A 20,100-nucleotide genomic window follows, 5' to 3' on the forward strand; every position below is an offset into this window, starting at 1 on the left:
TGAGTAGTCATGGTGAAAATAGCCTATCTCCATCTCTGAATGATAATTCTGGAATTTTCCAGCTGTGAAGCCAATAGGTAATAGCTGAATAAAGAGATGACTAAGAATATTATATAGAGGTTTAGTATAAAGAAGCTAGTAGAACACAAATACAACACTTTCTAGTACCAAAAGAAATACTAGAAAAGGAAAAACAGAGCAAAGAAAACAGACCTCACAATATATATTGAGTATTATTGCGGCAATCTGTCATAATGATAAATGTATATAGACCTAAGTTGCTATTAAAAGTTAAAGAGTCTCCGATTGGTAAAGTAAAATCTAACTCTTTGCTGTTTACAGAGACACACTTAAAGTGATTGAGAAGTGTTAGAAATAAAGGATTGGGAAAGATGTTCCAGGTAAATATATGTAAAAAGAAAGTCTTGATATCAGACAAAGTAGAATTTAGGCCAAAAAAGATCACATGAGACAGAGATACTGTATAATGCAAAAAGCTATGATTTCCAGTGAAAAAAATGACAGTTTTTAATATCTATGCTTTTAATAACACAGAAACAATGTTCCTAAAGCAGGAGCTCTTGCTGCAAGGAGGAATAGCACATGCTGATAAGTAGGGGCGTTTAACGTGCTCTCTGATTACACAGATCAAGTGCAAAAGTGTGTGAGGGTGTAGATGCCTAAGTAGGTGATCAGCTAGGAGACCTGTAGACACATGCTGAACTGTGTACCCCAGGGATGGGGACTATACCTTGATTTCACGTGCACGTGGATCATTGATACCAGTTGACCTTATATTAGTTGATTTTAAAAAACTTCATATAATTTTGAAAAAAAGAAATAAATCAACATATTCTGAATAAAATTAGAAATTAATAGAATAAAAAAACTAGTTTCACAGTGTGAATGTACTTGACACTACTGAATTATACCTTAAAAATGGTATAGTAAATTTCATGTTATGCGTATTTTACCACAATTTTTTTTAAAGCCTGTCTTCAAAGAAGATACTAACATGATTGTCAAGAGGGAAATGCAAAAAGTGGTCACAAGACTCTCCAAATTCCTCTGCTTTAAAGTTCAAGAACAGGTGAGGAGTAGCATATTACTTGAGTGCCAATTTATTCCAAATAGAAAATGGAAGTAATTATCACTCCCAGTGAAGCTATAGAACTTAGACCTAGAATAAACCTTGGAGTCGATGCCCTACTTAAACAGAGGATGATATTGAAGCCCAGAGAGGTTAGTTGTAGACTAACAAGTCTTACAGCTGGTTAGTGATGGAGCCATGGTTTGACTTTGTTTTCTGTCAGAAGTATACACCAGAAGCATCACATCTTTGGAGTAAAACTAATAGGACCAGAAGAAGAGGGATAACCACACACAAAGAAAAAGATAAAGCAAGTAAAAATAAAAACAAAACTTCCTTTATGTGGAAATTTTTAGAGTGGAGTTAGAATGTCCATTTGCTCCAAGGTGCAGTCTTAAATAACAGTCATTTATTTATTGAAAAAAGAAGACTCTTCAATCTGGAACATTTAAAACTTTATTAAATAATTCTTGGATCAAAAGGGAAACATGAACAGAATTCTGAGAAAATAGCAATATTAAAAGCATGCTGTATCAGAGTCAATGTGGATGAAACAATGTTTAGGAAGATTCATAGCATAAATAGCCACATAAACAAAAATCAAAACAAAAAATGAACAAAATGAACTAAGCAAAACTCTGGTGTAATAAACAACAAAGTAAAAAAAAAAAAACCAGAAAGAAGGCATTAGTAAATATAAAAACTGAAATTAACTGATTAGTAAATGGAAAAACAGAAGAATGACTAAATCAAGAATCTGGTTCTCAAGGTGAAGCTCAAGAAAAGATAAAAACTGGGACTTCCCTTGTGGTCCAGTGGTTAAGAATCCGCCTTCCAATGCAGGTGATGCAGGTTCGATTCCTGGTCGGGGAACTCAGGTTCCCACATGCCGTGGGGCAACTGAGCCTGAGCACCACAGCTGCTGAGCCAGTTTGCTCTAGAGCCTGAGTGCCGCAACTAGAGAGCCCACGCACTGCAACTACTGAGCCCACGTGCTGCAACTAAGACCTGACACAGCCAAATAAATAAATAAATACTTAAAAAAAAGATAAAAACTACTAGCCCCCCTAATTTAAAAAAAGTGGGGGTAGAAAACAATGTGTATCCAAATAAGATATGACAAGGGAGAAATAACCATCAAAACAGAAGAAATTTAAAACAGAAGATTACTTTGCACAGTTCCATTCAAATATATTTGAAAACCTAGATGAAATGGACAATGTTTTATGAAGATATAATTTACTAGAACTTATCCCAGTAGAAACAGAGAATCTAAAGAGCCCAACAATACATGAAATAGGAAAAACTGTAGAAGAACTTAAGTACCATGCCCAGATGGTCTCACAGGGGAATTCTTTCAAAGCTTCAAAGCCCAGATAATCTCAATACTACTTAAACTGTTCCAGAGCACAGAAAAAGAAGGAAAATTTCCAAATTCTTTTTTTTTTTTTAATAACGATAGCATTTTATTGTGCCCTGAAAAGCGCTTTATGTAGACTTGTGTAACAACCCACTGAGGTCTATACTACTAGCCCCATTTTACAAAGAAGGAAACAGGTGCTCAGAGAGGATAAATTACCTGCCCAAGGACACACAGCTAGCTGAGTAATTGGCCAGGTCAGGGCTACAGTTGTTCAGCTTTCCAGAGCCATTACCCTCTGTGTTTCTCATCAACAAGAAAATCACTTTCCCCCAGGGTTTTTCCCACCCTAGCTGAAACAAAGCCTCTCTCAGCCACAGCCTCTCACTCAAGGGGCGGGGCTCCCGAGTAGCAGGGGGCACTCACATCCAGGCCTGTCTCTCCCCGGCCCCCAGGATTTTGTCCACGCAGCCTCCTGGGGACTACGAACAGCTGCTGACCACCGGCTTCGAGGAGCCGTCGCACATGCTGGCCACCGACCTGCTGGTGCAGATCCTCACGGGCCGGGCAGGCCCGGCCCGGCCCCTGAGCGCTGCTGGGCCCATGGCATGGGCCGCGCAGGAGTCTTGAACCTGGAGAGAGGGTGGGAGCTGGAGCTTGACAGTTCCAAACTCCAGGAGGGGCTCACTCGTTCTCCTAGTGCAGCTCCGCCTCGCCTTCCAAGGGGCCAGGCTGAGCTAGCCCGTCTGCACTGGGTCCGCCCGGCCGCGGGGCCCTGTGGGTGGACACACCGGTTTTATGTTAAATAAAAGAAAGAGGTCACAGGCTCAGCGTCCGCTCAGATCGCCGCTCCCCTCTCCTTTCCAAATTCTTTTAATGAAGTGAATATAACATTAATACTAAAGTCTGATAGAGACTTTAAAAATGTTAAGTAAAATGCTAACATATAATCTGATGGTACATAAAAAAGATAGCTCATGATCAAGTACAGTTTATTCCAGGAATTCAAATGTGATTTATTAATCCATTCATGTAGTTTATCAGATTAGATTAGTAGATTTAAGGAAAAAAATTAATTACGTGATCATCTTCATAGATGCCAAAAAAGCATTTAACAACATTCAACACTCATCCCTTTAAAAATGCTCAGTTTTAAAATAGGACTCAGTGTGTAGTAGCCTGGCATGATTAAACGTTCTCACGTGCATGCATACACACACCCCCCCAAAGTCTGCACCTTACTTAGTGGGGAAAAACTAGAGGCCTCCTTTAAAGTCAGGAATGTGAGAAGCCTACAACTTGGAAAGAAAGAGTTAAAAATCTTCTGTTTTGGCAGATCTTAAATAAAACCCCTGTGATGTGAAATCTCAATTGGAAATATCAGTATGAACTGATTTTTTTTTTTTTTGTGGTATGCGGGCCTCTCACTGTTGTGGCCTCTTCCGTTGCGGAGCACAGGCTCCGGACGCGCAGGCTCAGCGGCCATGGCTCACGGGCCCAGCCGCTCCGCGGCATGTGGGATCTTCCCGGACCGGGGCACGAACCCGTGTCCCCTGCATCGGCAGGCGGACTCTCAACCACTGTGCCACCAGGGGAGCCCTGAACTGATTTTTTTTAATTAAAATTATTTCTCCTACCTCTCTTTACACAACAGTCCTAGAAGCGGTGATAACTGTAGCAGTGAACACATCCATCACCCAGACTGTAGCATCTAGCCAGGGCTCCTTGGAGGAGTGGCCAGTTCTGGTTTGGGCAGGAAATATTCAGGATGAGCCTGGAACATTTTATTGTGCCAGAAAGCCAAGAAGTTACTAAAGACTAATGGGGTCATGTCAAGAGACATAGGACCCAACATGAAGGAGCTCTCATCGGACAAAGATGGGGCAGTTTGGGAGTCACACACATAAAAACGCAATTAATTAAAACAAAGAATGTGTAAGATCCTGTGAGTTTATAAGAATACTTTAAAAAAGAGAGAAAGTCAAACAACTCATTGGGCCCTATTGGATTATTTCAGAATTAGGGTCATAGTCTTACTCTGAAAGTTAGTAAGTAAATGGAAAGAATTGTGCCCTTGTCCTGCCTTTTGTGTTATGAACTGTAATACAGGTAAATAACTGTAACTCACAAGGGAAAGTTGTTCTTTGTAGAAGAATTCCAGCTCTGAGCTGTGGAAAGGATGGTAGACTTAGAAAATCGTCACTGTACGACCCTTGGTGAGGTAACAGATGGAGGTAGTGAAAGCACCGGGTGAAAGGTTGAGGGGGCTTCACGGTGCAGAGTCCAGGCCGTCACCAGCTCAGTCCACTGCTGGATCCTAGGACAGGTGCCTGCAACACTGCAGGCCTTCCGATCAGATGCAGGAGGAAGCACAGTGCGCTGCGCGAGAATCACACATGCCAAACACTGTACCCTGAGTTTAATCGTGCTGCTAGAGCTAAATTCTATTTGCAGAAGACATGGAGAGAAAGGAATAAATTAAACAAACGACACGGTGAGGAAACAAGCAGAGAAGTCCAGGTCAGCTGGAACAAATGCAATGAATTAATGGCATTAAATGAACAAAGATGGCGGGGGGCGGGGGTGACTTCTGGGTTACAGAGGCCCTAAGAGACCTAAGAGACCTGCAGCTACAGGGAACAAATACGGGGACCCTGCTTGGATCCTGATTAAAACCTGTTTGGGTAAAAAGACATTTTTCAGACAATCAGGATATTTTTATTGTGGACTAAGTATTATATGCTAGCAAGAAGTTATGTTTAATTTTGTTATATGTGATAATGACATTGTGGTATGTTTTTCAAATTCCACATTTTTAGAGGCATATCGAAAAGCTGAGAGTTCCTTTAAAGTACTTCAGCAAAGAATGAAAAGAAAAAGAAAAATGGGATAGTGAAGCAAATATGTCAAAATCTTTTTTTTTTTAATTTATTTTTGGCTGCATTGGGCCTTCGTTGCTGTGCGTGGGCTTTCCCTAGTTGTGGCGAGCGGGAGCTACTCTTCATTGTGGTGTGCGGGCTTCTCACTGCGGTGGCTTTTCTTGTTGCAGAGCACGGGCTCTAGGTGCACGGGCTTCAGCAGTTGTGCCAAGTGGGCTCAGTAGTTGTGGCTTACGGGCTCTAGAGCACAGGCTCAGTAGTTGTGGCACACGGGCTTAGTTGCTCTGTGGCATGTGGGATCTTCCCAGACCAGGGCTCGAACCCATGTCCCCTGCATTGGCAGGTGGATTCTTAACCACTGCGGCACCAGGGAAGTCCCTGTCAAAATCTTGATGTTGCTGAGTTTGAGGGATGCATTTAATCATACATTTCTTTCTACTTTTGAGTATATTTTAAATATTTCATAATAAAAAGTGTTGAAGCAGTTGAGAGGCATGCTCTATCAAAATGAGAGTAAAGTAAGCTCTCCTGGAAGATATGGACCATGGAAAAGAGGAGGTCCGCCACAGGAGAGGCAAGTGTGCCCCAGGGCCTGCCGGGGGCCAAGGGTGGGAGCTGGGTTCCCCCCCCCCCCCGCCCCTGCTTGAACAGCTTGCTGGACGTCTGGCTGCTCAGCTCCAGAGAAGCTCCCCAGAGGCAGAGCTGTTTAGGTTTTTTCCTGCCTCTGCATCCCTAGTACCTAACAGTGCCTGGCCCTGCTTGTTTTCAGGGAAGTTGCTGAGGGAGCTGATAAGAGTGTGCGTGGCTGGTTAATGATCCACGGGGTCTCTGCTGGGCATGGAAGAAAGAGAAATCGTGGAGAAAGGCGGGGTTGGGGCCCTCAGCCTCTTCCTGAGGCGGAAGCGCGGGTGAGGACAGTGAGCTGGAATGAGAGGAATTTGGTCTGAAGAAGCAGCGTCGTCTTTACAGGCAGCGCTGCTCTGCGTGAGGATAAGGTCTGTGAGCTGAGGGAGCCCCCCAGGTATTGAGGGTCACAAAGCTGGATGCCAGGTTGTTGAGTTAATCATTCACGTGGATGTTGAAATTATTCAGGGTGAGCCACCCCCAAGATTTTATCATGAAAAATCTCAAAAATACACTGAAGATGAAAGCATGTTACAGTGAATACTCATACGTCCAAAACCTGGTTTCTACCTTGATCATTTTACTTGTTTTGTTACATATCCATCCCTCCATCCCTCCATCCCTCCCTCCATCCATCCATCCATCCATCCATCCATTCACCCATCCATCCATCCATTTTACTTTTTTGACTTATTTCAGATAAATTGCAGACACCATTGTGCTTCTCTCATGCAGGAGTTTTGAGGATTAAATGTGAAAGTACTGTTTAACTGTGAGATGCTGTAGAAATACAGGATGTTTTAAACCTGGCTAAGAAGTTGCAAATGATGACTCAGTTCTTGAGTCAGCTCCGGGAGCTGTGCCAGACCCAGGTGAAGACAGGCCACCCCGCTTTCCTTGCTCAGCAGGGCCAGCTGCTCACTCCACGTGTGGGCCCGGGCGGCCCCTCCCATCCTGCACCCTCGGATGCTCTCAGGATCCATGATGGGACTGCAGCCCGCAGGCAGGGAGAGAAGGGGAGCGGGGAGTTTGGAAGGCCAGGGTGCTGGGCTCCAGGAGGGACTTGGGTGATGCTAGTGATCCAAATGTTGATACATCTTTCTTCTTCCAGTTGTCATTTTTCCATCTTGTAGCATTTTTTTTTTTTATTTCCTGAATCGTAGTTATTTCTTATCTGAGGTGGAGTAAGTCTAGCCTAGTTCTGGTACCTGTCTCTTACCATGGGTAGTGAGAAAACGACAAGTCAAGGAGAAGTTCCCGGAGGAGTAGAGTTACAGCTTATTAAATGCTAAACTGGGAGCTCTTTTGTTCTCGTGAGCCACTTACAGCTTCAGCTTTATTTTTACCTGGGTGGAGAAAATGAAGAGTAATGGGAAGACGGTGTGGGCTGGTCTCTGGTGCAGGTTTATGTTGCCGTCTGGGCTCTGTAGCTGTGTTCTGTGAGCTGGGGCGACTTCCTTGCCTGGCAGGGCCTCAGTCTCTGGTCTGTAGAGGAAGATGGTGGTACCTGCTCTGCCCTCCCTGGCTTGTGGAAACACACATAAAGGGCTACAGAAGTAGAGGGTGGCAGGTTGCCTAGACCCGTTTGGGCCTGGACTTACCGCTTTAGACTTAACTGCTCGTGTCCTTTCTGTCCGGGGTTCCATCTCCCTTGCAAGGTCCCCACAGCATGGGGAGGGAACAGAGGATCAGCCTGGCAGGGCCCAGATGTGTGGTGACTAGGGTCACTTAGCCTGGTCCCTGGGCTCCAGGCAGAGCTTCCCAGAGAATCGGGAAGAGCTGAGATGGCTGGGGACAAGTGGGAAACCTTGTCCTTGGTGGGAGCAGGTGGTCCTGACATCCCCCTAACTGACGGCTCATCGACCCCCAGAGCTCTGTCCACTGGGTCACACTCTGTCCCCCACCCTGCTCGTTTCCCTCAGCTCTTTACCTAACGGGGTATGTTTGTTTGTTAGTTGCCCCTTCCCCCTTGGAATAAAAGTTCCGGGAGAAGGAGAGCTCTTTCTGTCCCCCGACAGACAGCCCTGGCAGAGGAGACCCTCAGGGTCATGACCGAGGGACGTGGGAGGCCTCCACACCCTGCTCTGACCACTGTGCTCTGGGGTTGCCAGCTCCTCTGCCTCTCTGATGTGAACCAGGCCCTTCGTGCCTCTTTCCTGGTTGGTGGTTTGCTTAGTTATGGAATTCTAGCTTGAAAAGTGTTTTCCTCTGAACCTGAAAATCATTGTTCTACTCTGGTCTGGCTTGAGTGGTGGTGTTGAGACCTCTGATTCTATTCCATTTCCTAAGCCTTGATGTGACATGCTATTTTCCGTGAAAGCTTTTAGCATCTTCTCTTTATTCTTGCTGCATTTCATTGTGATGTGCCTCAAACGGTGTATTTTCATCTTGGCCGGGCTCTTAGAAAGCCCTTTGGCATTTTCTAATTTTGAGAAAGGTCTTCTTTTTTTTCTTGATAAACACCTTTCTTCTCTATTAACTTGATGTTGGAAAATATTGATTCCTCTCTTTTGTCTGCAACGTTTGATCTTTTTATACAACCATGCTAAAAATTATTTATTTGTACTATTTTAAATGTTCAAGACTCCTTTCTCATTTCTTTTGGTTTCTGTCTTTAATGTTGGAAAGTTTTATTGAAGCTTGTCTAATCCTTAGTTATAAGTTTATATGAAGGAGTGAGTCACTAACAAGCAGATTGAAGCTGTTGAGCAGGCCGGGCGGGGGGCGGGGGGACCTGGGGATCCAAGTCCTCACATCTTGGCCTTCATGGACTCCCTGGTCTTCAGCCTGTCCCCCTGCCCTGTGTGGTTGGTCCGGGTGCCCGGACCCCGGAGCCTTTCCTGGGTCTCAAGGCAAACTGGAGGCCCAGGGCTGATGACTCTGCTTTTTCTTGTTCTTCCACAATGTGTGGCTGTCTCCCACTCATTTGGATCTGTTTTCCTTGTGGCTTTATCTCTTCTTGCGGCGGGGGGGGGGGGTGGGGGGGGGGGGGGGGTGGTGATTCAGGAGAGAGAAGAGATAACATACCTGGACTATCTACCTTTTAAATTAGAAGTCGGCATAGCTATTTTTTAATATCTGTAATGATATAATTATGGATATACCACTTTAATCTCTTTAATCTCCTCACATACAAATGAAAATTCAAAGTGCTTATTTCAGCCAGCTCTTCAGTTGATATTATTGTCCACATCAGCACAGCCATCCCCTGGGAGCCTGCTAAACCCAGGCTCTGCTGAGTGACAGGCCCTGCAAGGCAGTGTCTGTTCATCACAGCTGAGTGACAGCTCTGTGTCCTGATAAGCATGGGACATTCCTTAAAGGAGACAGAAAACAGCAGTAACAACAATGATACCTTTATAGAGCTGAGTCCTAAATGTCTTTTTGTCAATTATCTAAAGATTGTTGAAAAATACTTCCAAGGTTATCAGAAGAAATTAACATTAATTTGGCTAAATTTATTTGCTGTACAGAAGAAATTAACACAACATTGTAGATCAACTACACTTCAATAAAAAATTTTTAAAAATCTGGCTAAATTTAAGCCATAAATATATCCATGAAAGATTGGTGTGTGTTGCCATGAAAAATTGGTGGTGGTGGTGGTATCTGTGTGATGTGTATGTCTTTGTGTGCTCTGTGTGTGTGTGTGTGTAGTAGCTGTTGGAAAGGTGGACTAAGGGCTTAAAAGGAACATGTGCATGACATCGTCACTCGCTGTTTGTTGTTGGTTTCAAAATGCTTTATACCAGCGGTCCCCAAACTTTTTGGCACCAGGGACCAGTTTTATGGAAGACAATTTTTCCGCAGGTGGGGGGGATGATGCTTCAGGCAGTAATGCAAGCGATGGGGAGCGGCAGATGAAGCTTTGCTTGCTGGCCTGCCCGCTGCTTACCTCCTGCTGTGTGGCCCGGTTCCTAACAGGCCACGGACTGGTACCGGTCCGCGGCCTGGGGGTTGGAGACCCCTGTTTTATACCAGTTGCTTAATAGATGCTGTAGACTGATACACTGAAATTAAGTAGTGAGGTCGTTTCAAAACTAACTTATGATGGCCATATATTAACATTTTTTAGGTACATCTGCCCTTTTAATTGTGATCCTTAAAAAGGAATCTCATCTTTGAATTGACAACAGCCATTGTAAAGCAGACCCCTCAGGTCTGCAGGAGCTTACGTGTAAAAAACTTGGGCAGCACTTTGAAGACCGGAGAAAAATGAGTTTGTGTAACAGCATTTGTGTATGGTTTAAAATTCACAGAACTCTGTAGTTTCCATTTGGGCTGCCTATCACTTGAAGTAAGTGTTTTTTTAATCATACCACTCTTTTCTTTTTTAATTAAGGATGGCGTTCGTTGGCCTCCAGTAGATTAAATTTAAGAGATCCCATTAACCAGTCAGGAAATCCAGTTCTAGCTTCTCAAGTCGCTCTGTTACATTGAATCCTGTGTGTTAAGACAGTCCAGAGCATTCCATAGTGCTCTTGAGATCTTACAAATATGCTAGAAGTATACTGAATAATTAAATTGGTGTTTAAACACATTATGAAGAGCTACTGAATAGCTGCTATTCCCTAGTAATCTTTTTATAACATGGATTTTTTTTTTCGGTATAGTTGTTTTACAATGTTGTGTTAGTTTCTACTGCACAGCAAAGTGGAGTTCCCTGTGCTATACATCAGGTTCTTATCAGTTATCTATTTTATACATATTAGTGTATATGTCAGTCCCAATCTCCCAATCCCACCACCGCACCCCCCCCTTTTCTCCCTTGGTGTTCATGTTTGTTCTCTACATCTGTGTCTCTGTTTCTGCCTTGCAAACTCGTTCATCTGTACCATTTTTCTAGATTCCACATATATGCATTAATATACGATATTTGAATAACATGGATTTTAAAGCATCAGTTTTTAAAGGAAGACAGCTTCTCCAACTAAATGTTTCAAAAAACATGAGCAAGGCAATTGTTCAATAAAATGACAGGTTGCTTATCAGATTTCATTTCAGTAGTTGCAACTTGAATGTTTTTGTTACTGTATAGTATCTCAGATTGAAGTATATCAAAACAAAGTAAGTAACCACAATTTTTGCATTGACAAATTAATTTTACAAGGTTTTTTAAAGATAATCTTCAATATTTAAAATTCTGTAACTGGAATACAAATAATAATAAGCACTAAGAAACTGCTTTGATAGACTTTTTCATATATTTATTCAGTTTATCAATCCTGTTCTAAGTTTTATGAAATCTTATTAGATAAGGTTAAGGAAGGTTTGGCAGTGGTTAAGGTTTAAGTTTTAATATAAAATCCTTTTTTTTTTTTCTTTTTTTCTTTTTTTTTGCGGCACGCGGGCCTCTCACTGCTGTGGCCTCTCCCGCTGCGGAGCACAGGCTCCGGACGCGCAGGCCCAGTGGCCATGGCCCACGGGCCCAGCCGCTCCGCGGCACGTGGGATCCTCCTGGACTGGGGCACGAACCCGTGTCCTCCGCATCGGCAGGCGGACTCTCAACCACTGCGCCACCAGGGAAGCCCAAAAATCCTTTTTATCGAGTAAAGCTAAACACAGAGCACAGTAAATGAGATTGTATGGTTTGCAAATCATCTTTGGTACAGTCTGGTAACAGGGCCAAGGATTTTCCAGTTGAAAGGGAGAGCAGCTGGTCATGTGGGGTGGGGTGAATCCCTGCAGAAGAGGAATTGGAGGGACTTCCCTGGTGGTCCAGTGGCTGACTCCATGCTCGCAATGCAGGGGGCCCGAGTTCGATCCCTGGTCAGGGAACTAGATCCTGCATGCTGCAACTAAGACCAGACGCAGCCAAATAAATAAATTAATTAATTAATTAATAATAATAAAAGGAAGAGGAATTGGAGAATTGCTAGGTTTTTGGTTAATTCCTATGGTAGTTGGCCAGCAAACTGCAAAAAAAGTTGAGCAGAAAATCATAAAAAAATGTTCCATATGCTCCTTAAACATTTTATATTAATTAAGTACCTATAAATGCACATTTATTTACCAGTTTTTGGATGTAGCTCCCAGGCCTTTTGTTTGAATATAGATTTGCTTAGTTCTGCCTCTTTGTTTTTCCGTGAAGCACAGCCGTAGTGCAGGTGGGTTTTCTTTAAAGTGGAAAGACCTTGATAGGCTTCATGACTTTTAATAATTTCCCTTCCTCCTTTTTACAGTTAATCTCTTCCATGCTAAATTTGACAGCATTTTTTCCTTTTTTTTAGTAATTTGCCTTCATCAGGAGCTTCCAAAGCAGTCATTGAACAATTCTTTTTGCACCCGTTCATCAGTTACAGTAATAAGTACAAATGGAACAGTTACGTCGGCTAAGGTTGTATTCATAGAGCTCGGCTGCTAAGAGTGGAAGTGTGTGTGCCTGCGTGTGTCTGTGTGTGTGTCTGTGTGTGTGTGTGCAGGCATGCTCGGTGTGCATGTGTGTTGCAGGCGGCGGGGGAGGGTGCTGTGGGCCACGGTCCTGGGCGGGTGTGATTCTTCACCGAGGAGGTGAGGGCGGTGGTGGATCTGCCGAGCTGCTGCGTGGAGTCTGGGTAGGAGGGCCCTGCTGTCTAGTGTGGATGTGAGCGTTTGGGAGCCGCACTCGCTCCCCAAGGTCTCCTTTCTTGGCCCCTCTCAGCTCCACGTGGCAGCTGTCTCCTTCCAGGAGCAGCCTTCCCTGGCCTCCCAACCAGGCAGGCTTTTCCTCCGGGGCCTGCCCTGCGTGCCTGAGCCTGAATCCACAAGCAGAGAGCCCCTGGCACCGTTGTGCGTTCTGACACTGTCAGGGTGTCTGCCCATCAGTGCCTGTCTGTTTAACACAGACTCGCTGGCCTTCGCCTTTTAGCTTTCTCCAGGCTTCCCGAGGCTGCGCTTTCTGGACCCTCAGTCCTGGGAGGTGGGTCAGACAGAGCAAACAGAGCCGTTTGGGCAGTTCTCTATAAAGCAGCCTCTTCCAGACTAAGGGCACAGGAGCCTCTGAGGGCAGGGGAGGCTCTTAAATGTAGGGATGGCCAGAATGCTAAATCAGAGCCTCGGAGGGGCCTGCAGCTTTGGGTACCTGAAAGGCTTCCCTCTTCTGGCTGGGGATGGTCTGATTTGCCCAGAACGGGAGCAGACTGGGTGGCACATGGGCCAGCTGGTGGGCTCTGTCACTCGCATTTGCCCTGTTCTGAGGAAGCTTGGCTCAGAGCAGAAGATCACAAACTTTTCTGGGGGCACAGACCATGAGGAAACTATGGACTCTTTGCAGGAAAAAATACACATAGACCTGCAGCCTTTTCGCGCAGTTTCAGGACCTTCCAGGACTCCAGGGTAAGGGAAGGCACCCCTTCCCAAAGCCGTTCTCCGTCCCTTTCTCATCCCTCCGCGGCCCACCCCGCTTTGCCCTGCTCCCTCTCCCTCCTCCTCTTCTGCTGGAACCTTGTGTCCGGACACGGCTGCCTGACCCTTGCTTACTCCTTTAGCACTCAGGGCTAAAGTGTTTTTTTGGCTCTAGATCTACATTTTCCCTGGCATGTGCCAAAAAACTGCCTGATAAACAAGCTGTTCGGTGGTAAAGAGGAGGCGTAAGCAGAGGTGACAGTGAAGCCCAGCGGTTCTCAGAGGGCCAGCCCTGAACCAGCAGCAGCAGCACCGGGAGCTGGTTGGCAATGCAGGATCTCGGATGCGCCCACACCTGCTGTATCGGAAACCCACCCCTCCAGGTGACGTTGACTCCGGCTGAAGTTTGAGAACCGCTCATAGAGTGAACGCGGGCTCCACTCCCCCAGTTTTAATGAGTGTTTCCCAGGCCATGTGAAGTTCTCTGTAAACTTGGCTTCAAGCTCCTTTGCAGCCAGACTGTGTGGCCCCTGAGGGCCTCCTTGAGAGAAAGTGGGGGCCTGGGTCAGCGGGTGCAGTGGCAGGAGGTGCGCTTCAGTGCTGGCCCTGAGCGCGGCGTTGTGACAGTGGGAGACCCGCTGGTGAGGTCTCCGTGGTGGGCGGTGGGGAGGGTGGGGGAGTGAGGGTGAGGGAAGCAGTGTGCTTACTCCTGCCTCTTCTGCTGCGTCTTCTCTTACAGCCCTTGACTTACAGGTTTTCAAACAGCAGAGCCTGTTCAGAGGTAGTGGAATCAGAGAAAGTCACAGAAGAATCGTTTCTTTAAGAACAGTCGGGAAGGAAATCTGTGGGACCAGTTTCCTTGACTGTCCCGGAGATCAAAGTTTGTGGTGCTCTAACCCCACCACCTCCTGCCAGACCCACAGGCGGGTTTTCTCTGTTGTCTTTCTAGATATACTGGTTTTTTCTGCTAGTCCTCACCCCCCTCTTTCTCTCCCTACCACCTATTTCTTAGACCAGTGGCTTTCAGACTCCTGCGAGCAAGAAACATGTGGGGGTGACTGTACCATTTGGACTCCCCACCCCATTGCAGAGATTCTGACTTATGAGTCTAGGTGGGGGCCCAGGAATCTGCATTTTAAACAAGCACACCTGGACCTTTTGGCTCCATGGTCCTTGGACCACTTTGCTGGCTCCTGTAATGGAACACATATTAGGCCAGTATGGGGTTATTTTACAGTTGGAATTCTTCCATGTCTTACTTATGTAACAAAAGCAGATAGCTTTGAAATTGGTTTCTAAATCCACAGAAATTTTTGTTTTACTTAGAAATTGAAAAGCTAGAGGTGAGAAATTACATTGTTCTGGACCCAACTTTGAGCACCTGCTGTGTGTCAGTGACTATTTTAACTTTGGAGGTTGGGATACAGAGAAGGGCACACTGAAAAGGGCCTTAAGGGTATGCTTAACAAAGGTTGACTAAAGACGTGAATTTGTTTCATCGTACATGGTATGTGTACAAAAGCAAGGGTGAACCTATACTCATTCAAGGGGTAATCCACACTGGAGAGTCAAATCCCTAATTTGTGAAAACCTCAAGTAATACAAAAAGTTTTTACATTTGAAAAAAATTTAACTCTCTGGACTGCTGTCTTTAGCTTACTTTACTTATGTATGCTAAATTCGTTGCCATCTCCCTGAGGTTTCCTGATGCCATGAGAATACGGAAAGAGGGACTCTGGAAAAGACTTTGAAGATTGTTTTCTCATCTGCTTTTTATTTTTATATGCAAACAGAGTCCTCTGCAGTTCATCTTATCTCTGTCTTTAGCCAGAAATACTTTGGCCCATAAAAATGGGCCAAAACCTCCAGCTAAGTGAAAATGTTAAGTATTTGATTCTTTGAAGTGAAATTGTTATTATTTTTGTTCTTAGTGTAACGACACCCCCTCTGTTCCTCTCCTCCTCACACTTTCCGAATCACTGAGCTAGAATCTTTAGGATCTTTACTGTCATCATTAAATTCTCCTCTCGCTCTCACCCACTAGCTGATTGCAGGTCCAGAAATGCAGTCTTTACAAAGAGTCTCATGAATTTACTCTGTTCTCTGCACACATACTGCTCCTTCCCCATCACTGTGCACGTGAGTGTTAACTCTAGTTCTTCACCTTTTTTGAGATTGTGACCCCTTGAGTATCCGATGAAAGCATAGACCCTCTTCCTGAGAAAGCGCGTATACTCACGCGTGTACACACATACAAACACACTCACACACACACAATTTTTCAGTCATCTCGAGAGATTCGCAGACCCTGGTTGAGAAAACCTCGTCAGGGCCATTTTCCTGTCTCTGATAGCTCCTGCAACACATAAATCCTCCATATTTTCACCAAGGCTGTCTTTCCAAAGTAGATGTAATAATGTCCCTCCCCTGCTTAAAAACTTGACTGTCTTTGTAGAATAAATTCTAGTCTCTTCCTCATGGTCTGTAGGGAACTCCATCACCTAATTCTGTCCCATTTTTTTGGCTTCCCCGCTTTCACGAACTTTCTCCTGCCTGACATACTGTGAGTTTGCATAGCTTTTTGCCAACTCATTGAAGTTCCTGTACCTAGAATGCTTACCTACTTACCCTCCCCTTCTCCGTCTGTTTAAAGCATCTACTTTTTCAAAGCTCTGATGACATGATTGTCACTCACAAGATCGTCGTGTTTTTTTTTTTTAATGAGTTCTTTTTAAAAATTAATTAATTTATTTATTTGGCTGCATTGGGTCTTCGTTGCTGTGTGTGCGCTTTCTCTAGTTGCAGCGAGCGGGGGCTACTCTTCATTGCGGTGCGCGGGCTTCTCATTGCGGTGGCTTCTTTTATTGCAGAGCATGGGCTCTAGGTGCGCAGGCTTCAGTAGTTCTGGCACACAGGGTCAGTAGTTGTGGCTCACAGGCTCAGTAGTTGTGGCTCATGGGCTCTAGAGCTCAGGCTCAGTAGCTGTGGCGCACGGGCCTAGTTGCTACGCGGCATGTGGGATCTTCCTGGACCAGGGCTTGAACCCATGTCCCCTGCATTGGCAGGCGGATTCTTAACCACTGCGCCACCAGGGAAGCCCCACAAGACTGTCTTTTACTCCCTTGTTAATCTCTGCTCATCTCTGTTTCTTGTGCTCGTGCAGCACCATCTGCCTGCACTGGAGCATCTGTGAGGTTGAAACATATGAAACTGCTGATATTCAGCTGCTTTTAAATGTATTATTTAATTTATAAACAGTAGAATTCACTCTTCTTGGTGTACCATTCTGATAATTTTAACAAATGCTTCACCACCACCACCATCAAGATACAGAACAGGGTTTCCCTGGTGGCGCAGTGGTTGAGAGTCTGCCTGCCGATGCAGGGGACACAGGTTCGTGCCCCGGTCCGGGAGGATCCCACATGCCGCGGAACGGCTGGGCCCGTGAGCCACGGCCGCTGAGCCTGCGTGTCCGGAGCCTGTGCTCCACAACAGTGAGAGGCCCGCGTACCGCAAAAAAAAAAAAAAGATACAGAACAGTTCCATCATCCCCCAGAACATTCCTTCATGCTACGCTCTGTAGCGTTCTGGTTTTTTTTTTTTTTTTTTTTGCATTCTGTTTTTTAATGTAATTTTGTGTGGTTCAACTGAATGTTTAATCTAAAACTAAATAGTTGTTTGCTTCTTTCTCCTCATTGGATGGTAACCAAATCACGCCTCATTTTTCTGTTTCCCCATCGTTCCTACTGTAGAACCTGGTGCATGTTGAGTTCCCGGGGCGTGAGTCTTAGTTGAGTCAGCACATGATTGCATGGTTAACGCAACTAATTGTAAGGTTTGCTTTAATTGTGAGATTGAACTTCCCTCATCCTCATTTTCCTGCCTTTTCTTTCTTCATCTGAATCTCCTCCCAGGTCCCCCTGCCCTGCCTGGCTCTGGAGCCCGTCAGGCCAGAAGCAGCAGCCTCAGCTCCTGCAGCAGCTGGATTTCAGAATTGAGTTGCGTGAGGGGGCGGGTCAGGTGGCTGCCCGCCGCCAGCTCCGAGCCTGGGCGTGGGGACAGCCTCTCCAGGGCGGTGGGCACCTGCTGGGTTTCAGGAGACACCTCCGCAGGGGAAGGAATTAGAGAGAGAGTGTCCCCTCATCTTCACTCTGTCTGCGTCCGTGCTCCTCGAGATCCTCATGGCCTGGCTTACTTGCCCCATGTGCTCTGAGAGCAGCAGAGCCACCTGGGGCTGCAGGTGGCAGCCAGCGACCAGTCCTGGGCACCGCTGCTCTCAGGTGTCCCTCCTACCGATCCGGGCTCAGGGCATGTCTTGCTCTCCTTTCGTGCAACCTGTTACACGTCACTGAGGATGTGGTGTCTGTGTCTCACGGGGGTCTCCCTGTGCTTATGTTTGCAGGAGAGGAGCTGATGAGTCTCATGTCTTCAGAGCCGTTGGGATGGGGGTTGATGCTGATCATTATACATATCAGGACTTCTAAAAACAGACTCCTAAGTCCATTTGTGTCACTAGCATTACTAGCAGGGTTGTTAGAGCTGTGCACTACGATGTATGTCTTTTCGACTTTAATAAAATATTATAGAACATCTACATGCAGGTAGTAAGCATGAGCTCCATTGCTTGATTTAATTAAAATGCTTTCTTTCATACGAACAGTGGTTAAAATATAAAAGTAAACAAAATATCAGAAAATATTTTTAAAGTGGAAAGGTTAAGGGAGTGGTAAAAGTGTTCAAAAACAGGGCTGCATGTAGGGTTTCCAAGCGATAGGCCGGGCGCTTTGGCACACATTCAGGTAACTGTAGCAATGAACCTGGGTGGAGTGAACATAGTAAGGTCAGTCTTTCCACTGCAGTATTTAGCAATGTAAGCAGGCTTTGATGTTAAAGAGAAAGTGAGTGGACAGAAAATAAGTCCCATTATCTATATCGTGTCAGGTTTCTATGACATTATAACATTTCTTACTATGAAAGGCTCTGTCCCCACTGCCTGCTATTGTTTTGCGAGGAAAGTGGGTATTAGATATCAATTTAGATTTGGGGAGGTGAGTAAAAGTTCAGATTGTGTTTCCAGATAAGGCGTTTTCTCCATTGGTTTCTAGTAGTACAAACAAACAAATATCACGTTGCTCTTAGAGCATTTTCCGATTTCAGTGCAGATATCTCAGCCCTTTGTGGAGCATGAATCTGGATCCTTCTAGAAACTCTGCTTTGACAGACATAAACGATGAAGACTTAAAGAACTCTTAAAGAGCTTACTTAATTTCCCACCTCTGCCTGCTACACTGTAACCCATGGATGGGTTCCCTGTGAAGCCCAGGCCTCCCCGGGCCCTGACGGCCGTGGCTAGCCCTGGAAGGGTTCAGCCACTGCACCCCTTGGGGACCTGGGTTCTAATCTGCAGACTCGAGCTTGGCGCCAGTGCACAGAGACATTATGCTTGGTGGGAAGGGGCGCCCAGCTCCCCTCAGAATCTTATGTGTGCGTGGTGTGCAAGTGGGAGTTGCCCGGGCCCAGTGTCCTGGGAGCAGCAGCAGCCCGTGTACAGCGGAGGCCAGTCTTACACCCAGAGCTGCTGAGATTCTCGGCACCAGGAAGGATGATTTTGGTTTTGACTCCTAACCAGTTTGTCCCTAAATTGGTTTGAAGAGCATCAGAATCTCTTCTCTCTGAAATATCACTTTTTTTTTTTTATAAGTTTTTGTTTATTTATTTATTTTTGGCTGTGTTGGGTCTTTGTTGCTGTGCACGGGCTTTCTCTAGTTGCAGCAAATGGGGGCTGCTCTTCATTGCGGTGCGAGGGCTTCTCATTGTGGTGGCTTCTCTTGTTGCGGAGCATGGGCTCTACAGCGGAGGCTCAGTAGTGGTGGTGCACGGGCTTAGTTGTTCCGTGGCATGTGGGATCTTCCTGGACCAGGGCTCGAACCCGTGTCCCCTGCATTGGCAATTGGATTCTTAACCACTGCGCCACCAGGGAAGCTCTGAAATATCTCTTTTAAATTATCTAGTCTTTTCTTTTAAAAAGTTAACACCTATATAAAGCAGTCACTTGTTTTTATTTGTGAATGAATAAATGAGTTTCCCACTACCAGATAGCCAAAACCAGGTCTTTGAGGTTTAAAGGGGAGGAGGATGGCAGGGGAAGGGAGACTTTGGAGAAGGAGAGTGGTCTGGAGAGGCCCAGCTCAGCGGGTTTGGCTCAGATGGATGCTGAGATTCCCCGAAGGCAGAGGAAGGAAGGCCTGGAGAACAGAGGACACCAAGGACAAGCTGCTTTTTGTTTGTTTGTTTTGTTTTTTTGTGGTTTTTTTTGTTTTATTGCAGTACACGGGCCTGTCACTGTTGTGGCCTCTCCCGTTGCAGAGCACAGGCTCCGGACGCACAGGCTCAGCGGCCATGGCTCACGGGCCCAGCCGCTCTGCAGCATGTGGGATCTTCCCGGACCGGGGCATGAACCTGTGTCCCCTGCATGGGCAGGCGGACTCTCAACCACTGCGCCACCAGGGAAGCCCCAAGCTGCTTTTTTTACTTTACCTTTGGCCAACTGCAGCCACAAGGGAACTACTGGACATTTGTTTTGAAGAATGTGGAATTAAATGAAAAGTCTCAAGAAGCCTCCTTTTCTGCATCCTCGTTCAGAAGCGAGGCCTGCATTCCCTGCCCCACCCACCCCAGGCATGCTCCCTGCCGTGAGTGCTCACTGGCCGTCAGCAGTGTTGCCACAGCTGTGGTCCTCCACCCTCGGGTGGGCCTTCATACACATGCCACAGAAACCTCCAATGATTAGGCTGATGAGGTTTACTCTTTTTTCCTTTAAAAAA

The sequence above is a fragment of the Monodon monoceros genome, unplaced genomic scaffold, assembly GCF_005190385.1.
Source record: "Monodon monoceros isolate NGI ecotype Baffin Bay Population unplaced genomic scaffold, NGI_Narwhal_1 Super_Scaffold_21, whole genome shotgun sequence".
NCBI lineage: Eukaryota > Metazoa > Chordata > Mammalia > Artiodactyla > Monodontidae > Monodon > Monodon monoceros.